Here is a 16,712-nt window from a genome sequence, read left to right as displayed (position 1 = left end):
GTTTTCTGGAGTTTTCTGTGGTTGATCTCTCTTGAGGTTTCTTGTCGCTCGTAGTGTTCACAGGACAAGTCTAACACTTACTTATACTCAGGCAGACCTACCCAGAAATTACTTTTTCATTCTTCAAGGGGTCACAAGCTCACTACACAGCAGCTCCATAAGTCCACTACAAAAATTCCCAACTGTTTCACATTTTTCAAACAGTTCAAACCTGAAGTTCAACTAGGTCAGTACACGACACATCAATCACCAGGCCATTACTTTTTATTTCAAACATGTTGTAGAGGGTTCTTTGTACAGTGCTGATATTCTCCTATTCTTAAACAAACTTTAAACTTTAGAAAATGACACGGCTTCTGAGTATATGTAAAATATCTTTAGTTATGCAATTGCAGGCAGAAGTTAATACAGAGTCAACAGGATTTGTATAGCTCTTCATAAGTTCTGCAAATTGTCCAAAACAATCTCTGCTTTTCATCCAAGCACGCCCCTCCCTGGCAGATCAGGAGCCACCATGTTTTCTTCTTGTGGCTGTGTGTAAGCAACGAGAAATTGAAACACTACAGGTCTGTCTGTTCCTCCAGTTGATCTCTATCCCATGTCCTTGACTACACGCCCAGACCAGCTGCAGGGAGCTAGAGGGAACCATCCTTACGAAAAGCACAGCATTGGTAGTTAAGAAATGTCTCTACTATTGTTAATCATATTCATTGTTAACTATTAATATTTAACAAATCAGGTAAATATGTGCTCTTTCTCTCACAGCATAATAGATCATATATTCCTCATCAACGTGCTTTACTTCAAAGAAACAGCTGCACTATCAAGTTACATAAGCACACCCTAAATAGTGAAGAGAACGTCCGGACAGGATGTCCTTAAAAGGTCATGTAGTGTATTGAAGATTATGACTAGTCTAGAGGGACAAAGAAAATATGTTTATCTTAGTTCAAATGTAGCAGTTGTAGGGTGACGCCCCAGGGGGGATAGGTGATTGGACGAAAGAGGGAGCCACCCATATTCTGCTTTGTTTATAAGTATGAGCTAGACGAACAGGAAAGCAGAGCAGCCATTAGAATTCGAGGACACTGCTCTCCAGACCCTGCAAGTCTGTAACTCATGCTGAAAGCTTGTGATATGAATAAATCTTATGATCCAGGTTCAGTATGAGCGGACTCCTTTGTTCATCAGCAATAATTGCCAGCATTTACTCGATACGACAAATGGCGCCCAACGTGGGGCTGGTCTGCATCTCTCCTTTGCTCCATTCAGCCGCCAAGCTAACTCGTTCTGAAGTCATGGCCAGAAAAGGGTGAGTTTTTTCCTCACAAGCTTTGGAAGGTTGTTAGTTTGGATACTGCTTGTGTACACTGGAGGAATGTACCATTACGACCGAAATGTGCCTCGTGTGGCGTTATTGCTGAGAACGGGGGTCTGGCTAATCATTATCAATTGTTGCACTGGTAGACAGGGCAAAAGGGGGGAGAGTAGGCTTGGAATTTTAGAGCAATCGATGGTAGGGATTAAGGCAGATATTGGCAGAATAAAGGCAGGAATACGTATGCAATTAGGGCATTGTGAATCTGATAAGACCCCATGGGGGCCATCATATAGGATGGGCCATAAATCCTGATTATGCATTCGGTGTTTCAGGTTAGTTCTGGGAACTATGAGGTGGACGGTTATATTGTAAGTTATTCTCATCTTCTAGTCGACGGGGTATCTGCATGGGGTAGCCGCTCATATAATATCCATATCTCACGGCAGCATAAAGTTAGAAGGGGATAAATGGACAATGATTTAGGCACAATGCAGGTTACTTAGGGCGTGGTGCCAGCCACAGGGTAGCTAAGGGCTAATGCTAATGCTGATGCTAAATGTTGGTTGGGTTTCATGCCACATTGTACATAAAGGCTAAATGCTAATTGTGTTGCGTGCTACATGCTAACGGGTGTCCTTAGAGGTGCCATTGCGATGGACTAAGCCTCTTAAAATATGTCTGTGTGTGTGGAATTCAGAGTTCTACGCAAATGTGAGCTCTGTTAAGTGTAATTGGTTGATTATAAGGTATAAAATAGTGAAGCTGTAGCGTAATGCTATCGTTCTATTGTCTGGGAATCGTATCGTTGAATGCATTTGCGCATGCGTTTAATTTTATGACACTACACTACAAAACGTGGGAGTTGGAGTTTATGGCACGAGATTAGGAGACGTTGGGTTCCGGTACTAAACTACAACATGTTGTTTGCTAAAACTACAACAGGGGGATTGTGGGTAAATTGTCATATTTCTGTGGGGCTGTGCTGCAGGGGGAGACAGAGAAACACAGACGAGGGAACAAAGAGGAAAGATTTGAAAATGAATTAGATCTTCTAGTTTAAACGGCTGTTGTTTGAAAATGAAACTATTTGTTGAGATGTAGTGAATTTATAAATTAGATATATGTTGGTGGATTATAATGAATTCAATCAATCAATCAATTTTATTTTATATAGCCCTTCTTACATCAGCTAATATCTCGAAGTGCTGTACAGAAACCCAGCCTAAAACCCCAAACAGCTAGTAATGCAGGTGTAGAAGCACGGTGGCTAGGAAAAACTCCCTAGAAAGGCAAAACCTAGGAAGAAACCTAGAGAGGAACCAGGCTATGAGGGGTGGCCAGTCCTCTTCTGGCTGTGCCGGGTGGAGATTATAACAGAACCATGCCAAGATGTTCAAAAATGTTCATAAGTGACAAGCATGGTCAAATAATAATCAGGAATAAATCTCAGTTGGCTTTTCATAGCCGATCATTAGAGTTTAAAACAGCAGGTCTGGGACAGGTAGGGGTTCCATAACCGCAGGCAGAACAGTTTAAACTGGAATAGCAGCAAGGCCAGGCGGACTGGGGACAGCAAGGAGTCACCACGGCCGGTAGTCCCGACGTATGGTCCTAGGGCTCAGGTCTCTCAGTTGGCTTTTCATAGCCGATCATTTAGAGTTGAAAACAGCAGGTCTGGGACAGGTAGGGGTTTCGTAGCCGCAGGCAGAACAGTTGAAACTGGAATAGCAGTTAATTTAATTAAATTAAATGACGGATTAAAATAAAATAAAAATGTTTTTGAGCGATCTATTTAGTCCTGAGTTAAGTCTTAAAGCGAATGTGAGTGGGGGAATATTGAATATGGTTAAGATAACTCAGTATTGCATTAACTACTAAAATCTTTTTCTGTCTCTGTTCTTTTGTCATATTTTTTTTTATTTTTTTTATTTCACCTTTATTTAACCAGGTAAACCAGTTGAGAACAGGTTCTCATTTACAACTGTGACCTGGCCAAGACAAAGCAAAGTAGTGCAACAAAAAACAACACAGAGTTACATATGGGGTAAAAAAAAAAAAAAAAAAACATAAAGTCAGAGATACAACAGAAAATATATATACAGTGTGTGCAAATGTAGCAAGTTATGGAGGTAAGGCAATAAATAGGCTATAGTGCAGAATAATTACAATAGTATTAACACTGGAATGCTAGATGTGCAAGAGATTATGTGCAAATAGAGATAATGGGGTGCAAAAGAGCAAATTAAATAACAATATAGGGATGAGGTAGTTGGGTGGGCTAATTTCAGATGGGCTGTGTACAGGTGCAGTGATCGGTAAGGTGCTCTGACAACTGATGCTTAAAGTTATTGAGGGAGATAAGAGTCTCCAGCTTCAGAGATTTTTGCAATTCGTTCCAGTCATTGGCAGCAGAGAACTGGAAGGAATGGCGGCCAAAGGAGGTGTTGGCTTTGGGAATGACCAGTGAGATATACCTGCTGGAGCGCAGACTACGGGTGGGTGCTGCTATGGTGACCAATGAGCTAAGATAAGGCGGGGATTTGCCTAGCAGTGATTTATAGATGGCCTGGAGCCAGTGGGTTTGACGACGAACATGTAGTGAGGACCAGCCAACAAGAGCGTACAGGTCACAGTGGTGGGTAGTGTATGGGGCTTTGGAGACAAAACGGATGGCACTGTGATAGACTACATCCAATTTGCTGAGTAGAGTGTTGGAGGCTATTTTATAAATGACATCGCCGAAGTCAAGGATCGGTAGGATAGTCAGTTTTACGAGGGCATGTTTGGCAGCATGAGTGAAGGAGGCTTTGTTGCGAAATAGGAAGCCGATCCTAGATTTAACTTTGGATTGGAGATTCTTTATGTGAGTCTGGAAGTTGAGTTTACAGTCTAACCAGACACCTAGGTATTTGTAGTTGTCCACATACTCTAGGTCAGACCCGTCGAGAGTGGTGATTCTAGTCGGGTGGGCGGGTGCTAGCAGCGTTCGATTGAAAAGCATGCATTTAGTTTTACTAGTGTTTAAGAGCAGTTGAAGGCTACTGAAGGATTGTTGTATGGCATTGAAGCTCGTTTGGAGGTTTGTTAACACAGTGTCCAATGAAGGGCCAGATGTATACAAAATGGTGTCGTCTGCGAGGAGCAATATGAGAGGAGCAATAGGACGATACGACAGGAGAGAGAGAGAGAAAGAGAGGGGGTGCTGACGTGACATCACGTGACGCGACAGAGGATCGAGTCAAGGGTTTGAGACTGGTCTGGTTACAAAATCTTCCCCTACAGGATGTTTGATGTTATGACAATTTCACATAGGCTTGGCAAATACTGATTCATTAAAAATTGCATTTTGGAGGCTATGTTCATCACTTGGGTTGATTGGAGTTGTGTTGGGAATCAAGGACTGATATTATTCTGTAAATTTAAGATAATTAGGTGATTATAGAGCAAGGGGGTTTATGGGAATTGTAGTAATGGTAGGGTTACAGGCTTTGTTTATGGGTATTGTAGTCTGAAGTTGACTACTTGCATTTGATGGGTTGTGGTAAGATAGCCACCACTAATTTATAAATTGGTGACATAGGATATAGAAATAAAAATTTGTTTTAATTATTCATAATTTTTAATTGATTTTTTAATTGATTTTTTATTTTAATTATAAATGGTTTTGGATAAAAAAAATTAATTGAATTTTTTCATATTCATATTTTGGTTGATAGATTTTTTTGGGGGGTTGTTTTGGGTTTTGGGTTGTTTGGGTTGTTTGGTTTATATTAATAATTAAAGGGGGGAAGCCATAGGCTATATAGTCTAAAATAAAATAATTCACGATAAAGGAATATAAAAGGGTTGTTACAATGGGGAGAAAGGACAGCAAGGCTATAAAAGTCATTACACCGGTTGATATAGTACAAAATGGTAATCCTTTAACTAAAGTATTGCTAGGTTATCCGTCAAATGAAACAAAAGTTGCCCTTCATTCTCAAACAAAAACTGATAAAAGATTCCAGCGATTAGATAAACAAAGGTATAGAAAAGGCGACAGAAAAACTAATGGCAGCAAAAAAAAGACACCCACCTTACGAGAAGGAAGTAGAGCTTAGGGATGTTTATCCTCAGCTTCCGGTGATCATCCAGCAGGGTGATTATTGCATCAGAGATGAAGATGAACGAATAGTAGATAGAGGACAAGCAGAAACGACCAGAAAGATGAATCCAAAACTCCAGAAGTAAGAAAAAACCCAGATGTCTGGAAACTAAGAGAAGAATGAGGTTCGGGAAGATGAAGACTTAGAGATTAAAGGTGCTTTATGTTCAAGAGGATTTTATTCAACAATGATTGGCACAGAAGAAATAGAAGGAGATATAGACCGATGCTTATCATGCCTGGATAAAGCGAATAGTTTAGAAGAAGTAACACAACTGGATGAACAACTCAAGAAGAGAAGATACAGAAGGAGAAACTGCGGAGAAAAGAATCCCAAGAATTGGAGGAGAAGAATACATTGAGGCCACTAGTAAGAAGATGATGGAAGATGATATTTCGAGGACAGAACTTAAAATATAAGCTTTTGAAGAATACTGATATGTCAACAACATGAAGAACAGGATAAAGAAACTCTCAAAAACCTCAATCATACAACTGGTGGAGAAGGAGAAGAGAAGCTTTGGTTATGAAGAATCAGAGTGAACCAAATCAACAATCACTGTTACAGCTTCAACTGAACAATATCAAATGCAATTGTACCAGCCACCAAGGGGGGTACCAGGTGTTTCATATCCACAGCCAGCTTCTGGATAGACACAGAATTGGAGAGGAAGAGGACGAGAAGGCTTAGAAGGAGGAGGAAGATTTCAGCTACACTTCCAGCAACTTTCAGAAGACTGTTATAATTATGGACAGGTTGGTCAATTTACCTGTGAGTGCAATAAGTCAGGAGGAAACATCAGAGGGAATTTCAGAGGAAGATACAGGGGCCAGTCAAGATCATCTGGAGGACAAATGAACCCCTACAGAGGTCCGGAGTAAGGATTCTAGAGTGCCTAGAAGATACGAAGGGGGGTGTCAGCTGGTAGCACCGATTAGAGAAGAAGAGAAAATATCTAACAATTGAGGTAAAAACAAAGGACTAAGAGAGGTGAATAGTGGAAAAGCGTTTATCTGTGTTCAGCCTAAAGAGGTTAAACATCTCACTATGTAAAAATAACTAATTAGGATAGGGATTTGAGGTAGTAAAACAGCTAATTACTCTTAAGGAACCACTTGAGCTCTGCTATAAAAATCAAAGAGAAATTAAAATAGACATACTAATATTAGAACATATACCTATTGCATTGTTGGGAAGAGGTGCATTGTGTAAATTGAACTGTACAATAAGATGTACACTAGACGGCTGTCTGGTAGAAGATTTTAAAAAGAATAGGGTTTTTGGGAATCATATTTGCTTAAAAAGATAATATCATAGGAAGGATGATAATCTATTCGACTGCCTATTAGACAATCTGTCTGGAAAATAAAGTTAAAAGGGGTGACTGTTATTCTGGGTTACATTCCTACACCAAGAGATTTCAAACTAGGCTAAAAGGTGTTTAGTCGTTTGCCAAGTCTGTGTGTAAAGAAGTCAGAAGCAGGTGGAGACTTCCCAATCACATATTCTAAAAAGTGGTGGTAAAGGATTTTGTGAATAAATCAGTGGAAACGGTTTTTAAAGGTTAGGAGAAAAGATTAGATTAAAAAAGTTAGGAGAACTAGGGTTGAAGGAACTCTAAGACAGTAAGCTAAGTTTCAATGTTAGTTAGTAGTAAGAGAGAGAGAACAGTGGTGAAGGACATTTTAGAGTTTAGTGGGAAGATAGATATGGTAGGAGTTTAGATCTGTTAAGAGCAGATGCGTTGCTGAATGATAAGAGAAGATTGAGGGTGATTGAGTATCTATATTTACAATTCCCAGCAGGAAGATCAAGGTAATTGTGGGTGTATTTTTTATAATCAAAAGTTTGAAAGTCAGGGATTAGAGGTAGGACTGAGAGTTGGAAAAAGTGACACTAGTGGTGATAGATGGAAGTACAAGCAAAGAGTTCAAAGCTTTGGGGAAAATGGATGAAGTAACAATAATGACATTAACACTTCAGTCTATTATAACAACAGTGAGAAGCAATTTAACTCTTTCAACATTGATAGTTATTAAAGCCATAAATATATCGCATTTGATTATAAGGGAACCAATAGCTCCAGCACCAATTTTAGGGGAACGATGTTTTTAGGGTTAGGATGGGGACGTTCCTCCCACATGGAGAGATAATTATGGAGAAGAAGTATTGTTATCAGGACCAGAAGTAGAAGCTGTTGCACCTAGTCAAAGGAGGTATAGTTTGTACAACGATATGAAGTGGAAGAGGGTTATGAGTGATTGTTCATTTATTTTGCGTAATGTTACAGAAAAAGATCAGGGAGAATATATGTGTACTTATCTAGTGCAAGCATTCAAATTTGTTCCGGTTAAGAATTATTGGTTAAAAGGCTATGTAATTCATAAAGTGACGCTTATAATGGAAGATTTGAAGTCTGTCGAAGCTTCCACAGTCACCAAAGGAGTTCAGGAGAAGTATGTTACAGTAGTCACTCCAACAGTAAATAATACACAGAGGATATCGGTAACTTTCCCACTAGAAGTAGTTAAGGGTGTTAATACATCAACTAAATCAACTACTTTAATGGTAACTTTGGAAGGGATTAATGATGCGACGGCAATAACAAATGTAGGAAGTATGACACAGACACAAACAACGACTTTTCTGAAATGATACGGATGGAGAGTGCTGTCAATGGTAGTAAGGATAGGGTTAAAATAGGAGAGCAGATAGTGGTAGAGAAGAATATAGATTCATCTGAAATAAGGAAGGATACTATCATGGAGGTACAGGATGAGGTCTTTGATTTTAATGACAGACAAGGAGAGGTATCTGATCAGTACCGCTCGTTAGGGAAGAGAGAAACTAAATGGATGGGTTTGATTCTTCTGTTGTGAAAATTAAAGATAGATGGGCAGGTAGGAATCTTTGGTTCCAGCGGCTAGCTCATTCTGTAAGATCAGTGAGGAATCTTGAGGGTCCATGTCTGTTGAGAATTCCAGCACCAAACATTTTAGAGACGGTCGCTCGACCTCTATCAAGTACAGTGGGGAGAACAAGTATTTGATACACTGCCGATTTTGCAGGTTTTCCTACTTACAAAGCATGTAGAGGTCCGTAATTTTTATCATAGGTACACTTCAACTGTGAGAGACGGAATCTAAAACAAAATTCCAGAAAATCACATTGTATGATTTTTAAGTAATTAATTTGCATTTTATTGCATGACATAAGTATTTGATCACCTACCAACCAGTAAGAATTCCGGCTCTCACAGACCAGTTAGTTTTTCTTTAAGAAGCCCTCCTGTTCTCCACTCATTACCTGTATTAACTGCACCTGTTTGAATTCGTTACTTGTATAAAAGACACCTGTCCACACACTCAATCAAACAGACTCCAACCTCTCCACAATGGCCAAGACCAGAGAGCTGTGTAAGGACATCAGGGATAAAATTGTAGACCTGCACAAGGCTGGGATGGGCTACAGGACAATAGGCAAGCAGCTTGGTGAGAAGGCAACAACTGTTGGCGCAATTATTAGAAAATTGAAGAAGTTCAAGATGACGGTCAATCACCCTCGGTCTGGGGCTTCCATGCAAGATCTCACCTCGTGGGGCATCAATGATCATGAGGAAGGTGAGGGATCAGCCCAGAACTACACGGCAGGACCTGGTCAATGACCTTAAGAGAGCTGGGACCACAGTCTCAAAGAAAACCATTAGTAACACACTACGCCATCATAGATTAAAATCCTGCAGCGCACGCAATGTCCCCCTGCTCAAGCCAGCGCATGTCCAGGCCCGTCTGAAATTTGCCAATGACCATCTGGATGATCCAGAGGAGGAATGGGAGAAGGTCATGTGGTCTGATGAGACAAAAATAGAGCTTTTTGGTCTAAACTCCACTCGCCGTGTTTGGAGGAAGAAGAAGGATGAGTACAACCCCAAGAACACCATCCCAACCGTGAAGCATGGAGGTGGAAACATCATTCTTTGGGATGCTTTTCTGCAAAGGGGACAGGACGACTGCACCGTATTGAGGGGAGGATGGATGGGGCCATGTATCGCGAGATCTTGGCCAACAACATCCTTCCCTCAGTAAGAGCATTGAAGATGGGTCGTGGCTGGGTCTTCCAGCATGACAACGACCCGAAACACACAGCCAGGGCAACTAAGGAGTGGCTCCGTAAGAAGCATCTCAAGGTCCTGGAGTGGCCTAGCCAGTCTCCAGACCTGAACCCAATAGAAAATCTTTGGAGGGAGCTGAAAGTCCGTATTGCCCAGCGACAGCCCCGAAACCTGAAGGATCTGGAGAAGGTCTGTATGGAGGAGTGGGCCAAAATCCCTGCTGTAGTGTGTGCAAACCTGGTCAAGACCTACAGGAAACGTATGATCTCTGTAATTGCAAACAAAGGTTTCTGTACCAAATATTAACGTTCTGCTTTTCTGATGTATCAAATACTTTTGTCATGCAATAACATGCAAATTAATTACTTAAAAATCATACAATGTGATTTTCTGGATTTTTGTTTTAGATTCCGTCTCTCACAGTTGAAGTGTACCTATGATAAAAATTACAGACCTCTACATGCTTTGTAAGTAGGAAAACCTGCAAAATCGGCAGTGTATCAAATACTTGTTCTCCCCACTGTATGTGTCAATATTATGCTTTGTCATGACTGTTGTATCAGCAACAATCAGTAACAGATAAAATAATGTCGTTGTCAAAACATTTGTTTAAGCCTAGGTTTAGGTGTCCTTGGTTAAATGAATTACCCTATGGATTTTGTTAGATGGTAGGGAAAGTCAGGTAACAGCGAACCCTGAAGCATTGGAGGTGAAAGCAGTGAGGGCTAAAAGTTGTTTTTTGTTCTAATAAAACATATGATGGAAAGGGTATGTTCATGGGAATATCAGATTGTGATGATTATATGATGACTTTGGATAAGCATGAACATAAGGTTAGAGATGACAAATATAATGTAACTTTTTATGTTCCAGTTAGTAAGAAGAGCAGGACTTTGATGGTTAAAAGATTAGCTTTTGCCTGTCAATGTGACTATGGGGAATTTTAGAGATATTTTGGGGGTTTGTGGTGATAAAGCATATATATTCTTACCCTATGGATGGACAGGATGTTGTTACATGTCAACGTTGAAGCTTCCATATGAGGCTTTTACCATTAAAAGAGGGGTAGCACCGGACACAGATAAATCTAAATCTAGGTTTGGAAATAGGGTGAAAAGAGACATGGCGACATGTCATAGTCTTCAAGCCTATCATTGAAGGATAAGTCTAAGAGAGAAGGGGGGACTTTTTCCATGGTATGGGGTAACATTTGGGAAGATCATATTGATAATATTAGTTATACTTTGAGTCCAGATAGTTCAGATATTATCACTAGGGTTATATATGCATTGAAGAATATAAGGGATGCATTTGGTAGATCTGAAGGAGCTGGATGATCAGCGAAGACTTGGTTGCAAGATCAGTTAGGCCAGTAGGAGCAGTGATGGATTACATTTTAATAGCAGCTTTGATAACACTGTGTGTGATGTTTGTAATTTGTTACTGACCTTTGAGAAAGCTATGATATTGAGATAGGTTGGAGTAGTGATGCCTGGAGACAACACTCAGATGCCGGTGTTGACTGTTCCTGATCTGGATGAAGATGGACAAGTAGAACTGGATGGATAAATATCCTTTTTGATCATTTGATCATTTTTCAAAAAAAATTTCAATATTAGTGTGATTTTAGTATGATTTTATGAATCAAAGGGGGGAAATGGGTTAATGTGATTCATACATCATTTATATATCATTTTTATATTCTTAGTTGATCTTGATGTTTAATTTGAAAGTGTTTGTTTTGCAAAAGATACTGTTTGGTCTTTTCTTTTCTTCCAGAAGCATTTGGGGGAACATGTAGAGATTGAAATACTCAAACAAGGACAATATGAAAGGACAATGACTGGAGGAGATGAAACAAGGAGGGTGTGGCTGATTCCATCATCAACAAGTTGGAAAGGTTCCCATTCCATCATCAACAATGCAGTAGAAGAGGAGAATACGGAGGAGATGAAGTGTGGTGGACTACATTCCAGTGTCTGCAATGAAATATAGACATATTTGCATGTGTAATAGATAATTTGTGTCATAGTCTTAGGTATAAATGTTTGTAGAATGATATTTGATGTTATTGAATACATGTGGGGAACTTAGATGTTTTTGTTTATTTCGTGAATGCTTAGGGACAGGGAGTCTAGGCAGGGAGAGGTCCACTGTAGGGTCCAATGGGTTGACCAGCCTTAGAGTGGACATTTTTTGCATAGTATTTTGTTTGCAGGGGCTTACATGTGTATTTAATTGCATCATAGTTTCAAATGCATTTATAAAGAGTTATGAATTCATTGGGAGTACCTAGGTGGTTGCCTGGGGCAGAGGGACCGTGAGAGAATTTTACTGTATTGATTGATAACGAAGGTTGCCAGACAGTTTTTCGCTCTCACACTCCATAAAGATTTGTTCATATTTCATAGTAATGTATTCACACTTCATAAACAGTTATTCATATTTCATAGAAAGGTATATACACTCTAGAGAAGAATGTTTTTGGTTTAATGTTAAAGATACTCAATAAGATAAATTGTTACTGGTCATAATCCTATTCTGTTTGTTTTCGAGACTTTTAGTTAGTCTCGAAGGGGGGATATGTCGTGTATGACGATTATGACTATTTTAGAGGAACAAAGAAAATAATGTTTATCTTAGTTCAAAAGTAGCCGTTTGTGGGGTGACGCCCCAGGGGAGACTGGTGATTGGACCGCAGAGTGAGCAACCCATCTTTTTGCATTGTTTATAAGTATATGCTGGGGGCACAGGAAAGCAGAGCAGCCATTAGAATTCGAGGACACTGCTCTCCGGGGGATCTTGACTCCTGTAACTCATGCTGAAAGCTTGTGATATGAATAAACTTATGATCAAGGTTCAGTATGAGCGGACTCCTTTGTTTATCAGCAATGACTAGCAACATTTACTTGATGCAAAGGCAAATAGAGCAATCCATAAAATCCGGTCTAAGGCGGCCATCTTGCTGACAGATCCTAAAGAGATAAACAACTGCTTCAAAGAATTTGACACAGAGTTATATTCTTCCAGATTCGATGCTTCTAGTTCTGATGTAGCAGCCTTCTTTGACTCCATCAGCCTGACAAAACTTGATGATAGCGGCAAAAAAGAATTGAACTCAAATTTCACAACAGAGGAAATAATCAAGGCAATAAAAGCTTTCCCACCTGGAAAGGCTGCAGGCCCAGATGGTTTTGGCTGTGAATTTTACAAAACATTCAGTGAAGCTCTCGCTCCCCTCTTACTCAGGATGATCACTGATTCAACAGAAAATAATATTTTGCTGAAATCATTGTATGAAGCCAATATTTGACTTCTGTTAAAAAAAAGGCAGAGGTAACAGATCCTGCAAATTATAGACCAATAGCATTGCTTAATTTCGATTAAAAAAATATCACCAAAGTGCTTGCTACTAGGTTGAACAAACATGTAAGAAGCATTATTCCCCCAGATCAGACAGGGTTTATCCCCGGCAGGTTTTCCTTCTCTAATGTGCGCAGGCTGCTTAACATTCTATATGCAAATCAAGGAGGCTATTATATCGCTAGATGCTCAAAAAGCGTTTGACCAAATAGAATGGCCATACATGTTCCAAGCACTCACTAGATTTGGATTTGGAGACTCATTTATCACCTGGGTCAAAACGCTCTACGCCTGCCCAACATCCTCTATTCTGACCAACAGAGACAAATCCAGTCCCTTTGAACTACCGAGATCTGTCCAGCAGGGTTGCCCACTCAGTCCTCTGCTCTTCGCTGTCTCCCTTGAACCCCTGGCGATACAAATAAGGGATCATCCTAATATCCAAGGTCTTAAAGTAGGAAACATAGAAAGCATCATTTCGTTATATGCAGACGATGTGCTTTTATACCTCTCAGACCCAGTAGCCTCTGTCCCTAACCTACTAGACTTAATCAATTCATTTGGCAAACTATCTGGAAATTCAATAAATTGGGGAAAAAGTGACCTCATGTGTATCTCAGATAATTGTACAACAAGTGAGCTAGAGAGGATACCATTTAAAGTGGTGCATGATCACTTAACTTACCTGGGACTAAACATACCTAGAAACCCAAAGTTTATCTTCAAGCTTAACTACAGTGATCTGGTTGCAAAGCTAAAACAAAACATAGAGAGCTGGGGAATATTGCCTCTTTCTATGATGGGGCGCATTAATGCCATAAAAATGGTTTCTCTTCCCAGGTTCCTTTTGTAACCAACTTCACATATCCCCCCACAAGAAAGGCACACGGACACCCACACTTCAGGTTGACTCGGGTTTTATCTGCAGTAAAATATATCAAACAGTGATGACAGGCATTGACAGGACGGTCACATCCACACGTTCACTGCTCTCAGAATATCTCTCTCAGACTGAATCCACAAAGTGATCGTATAGTATACATGCGTTGTGTTTAGAAAATAACAAAAATATAGAAAACCACACCTGCAGTAAAATATATCAAACAGTGATGACAGGCATTGACAGGACGGTCACAGCCTCACGTTCACTGGTTATGTAGGACACAACAGGGACGGCCTGTTCAATAGGGCGATATGGGCGACGCACTGCCAAACGGGAAAAGGAAGGGATTTTTTTTCTAATCAATTATATCACGGCAACAGTAGTTATCAGTGTTGTAATCTATACGTCTGATCTGCCACAGTGCCACACTGCCACTAAATGTCGAATCAGGCTAAAGTCGTGCTTCAAATGGCTCCACCCCCTTTTGGGGCGATTTCAGTCAGATTGAAAATCGCCCAGAACTTCTGTCATAGACTCCCATGTAAAATCTATTTTTTTCAAATTTCAGAGCCTTCAATACAATCTCAATGGGTGTCTGTGGGCTTGCACTTAGGCGCTTTCGTCACATGAACGTAACTAAGAAAAGAGAGGGTAGCAGCGTCAATCAATTCACTACTACTATCAACATGGCTAGGCTTCAGTGCAACTCGATTGTGTCTTTGAAAGAATTTCCTTTTTGTCGGCGAACAAATGAAGATAAATTGGCAACGAAACAATTAGGACCTCCCAGAACAAATTTAATAATTCAACAGGTTTCTACTAAAGGGGGGAAGTCCTACACCCGAGGATTTTCCAAAAATTGGTATGAACGAAAAACCTGGCTAGCAGGCTGCGATGTAGCTAATGCAGTTTTCTGCTACCCCTGCTTACTCATTCACCCTGAAGGCGGCACGGCAGACAGCACCGCTTGGACAGCGACTGGTGTAACCGACATGCACCATCTTTCAGAAAAGATTAAGAAACATGAGCTGTCAAAGACCCACATGGATAGCTGTTTGAGAATTTCTGCTTTGGGGAGAGTGAATATTGCCACTCAACTGGATGAGGGATACAGGCTAGCTGTCCGCCGCCACAACGATGAGGTTAGCAAGAACCGCCATATCCTCAGCCGGCTAATCCAGTGTGTGAAGTTTTGCGGCGTGTTTGAGTTAGCTTTGCGAGGCAAAGATGAAACTGAGGGCTCCACCAACCCTGGTATTTTTCTTGGACTTGTCAACTTTGTGGCACAATTAGATGAGGTGTTTGATGACCATCTTAAAAATGCTAAAGTTTTCAAGGGCACATCAAAGACCATTCAAAACGAGCTACTGGAGTGTATGCTAGCGGTCATGAGGGAACATATTGTGGAGGAGGTGAAGTCTGCGAACTTCGTAGCTATCCAAGCTGACGAGACCACGGACGTTTCTACACAGACACAGTTGGTGCTTGTGCTGAGGTACATAGATAGCAAGCACAAAGTGCAGGAGCGATTTTTTGAGTTCCTTCCCATCTCGGAATCAACCTCAGTCTCAATCGCCAGTGTACTTTTGGAGAGACTGAACGGTCTTTTTGCCGATGACGAGAAAGTCAAACTCATTGCGCAAGCTTACGATGGAGCCAGTGTGATGAGGGGAGAGAAGGCTGGTGTGCAGAAAAAGGTGCGTGAGCATTTCAAGAATGCCCATTACGTGCATTGCTATGCGCATCAGCTGAATTTGATCATGCAGCAAGCTACTTCTCGCATCAAAAAAGTGAACATTTTATTTTCCGATCTGAGCGGGATTACACCTTTTTTTTCCCGGTCACCCAAACGCACCAGCATTCTTGACCAGACTGTTGCACGAAGACTGCCCAGACCTTCATCCACACGGTGGAACTTCAACAGCAGAGTCGTGAACACTGTCTACGAGAATCGAGACGACCTCATAGAATGTTTTGAAGCCATCCGGACGGGTTCATTGGGTTCATTTGACCAGGGCACAGTGAGAGAGGCATCTGGCTACGTGAGGATGCTGCATGATGAAGATTTTATTTTTTTCCTGCGGCTTTTTCACAAAATCATGCCCCACGTCGACATTCTGTACCAGAAGCTACAGAAGAAGGACATCGATGCTGTCTTTATCAAAAGTGCCCTCGACAGCTTCACAAGCAGTGTGCAGGCCATAAGGTAAGATTAAACAATATCATTCGATCTTTCTCAAAGCAGAGCTTTATTTGAAAATGTATGCATGAAAGGAGACTGCATTTGTGTTTGAAATTACATTATTCTCATTATATATGGCCAGTGGTGTAATCTATTTTATTTTATATACTATGTGTACTGTGCAGTGGTGCTCATAAGTGTATGAACACATTCTAAAGTTGACTAAAAAGAGGAATAAAAAAATAAAAAAATAATCTTTTGGAAATTTATCTTAATGACTTAATTAAAAAAGTTGGAAAATCCAACCTTTATGGACACCAATTTTCTTTTCTTTTTTATTCCTCTTTTTAGTCAACTTTAGCATGGGATCATAAGCTTATGAGCACCACTGTATACTGTGCTGAACATCCAGGCTATGTGAGACACAAAGGCTAACTTAAACACTAAAGACTTTATGCATCCCTGCCCATTTTAAGTGGAACTGAAGTATTTGTACTATACATCATGGATACATTGCATATACCTGTGCATCACATAGACAACAATACTGTACAAAGCCAACAAACACATTGGTCTGTTTGCCTTCAGGGACTCCTCTCAACAGCAGCTGCAAGAAGCAACAGGAGCCAAAAGACCCAGAACAGCTTTGAGAGAAGAGGAGAAGCAGAGGCTGTCTGAAGAGGTCTGCAACACCATCCTGGATCACA

Source organism: Coregonus lavaretus (assembly GCF_964263955.1).
Source record: "Coregonus lavaretus genome assembly, contig: HAP1_SCAFFOLD_1476, whole genome shotgun sequence".
In the NCBI taxonomy this organism is placed as follows: domain Eukaryota; kingdom Metazoa; phylum Chordata; class Actinopteri; order Salmoniformes; family Salmonidae; genus Coregonus; species Coregonus lavaretus.
The sequence above is the reverse complement of the archived record's forward strand: the minus strand, read 5'-3'. Positions refer to the sequence as shown.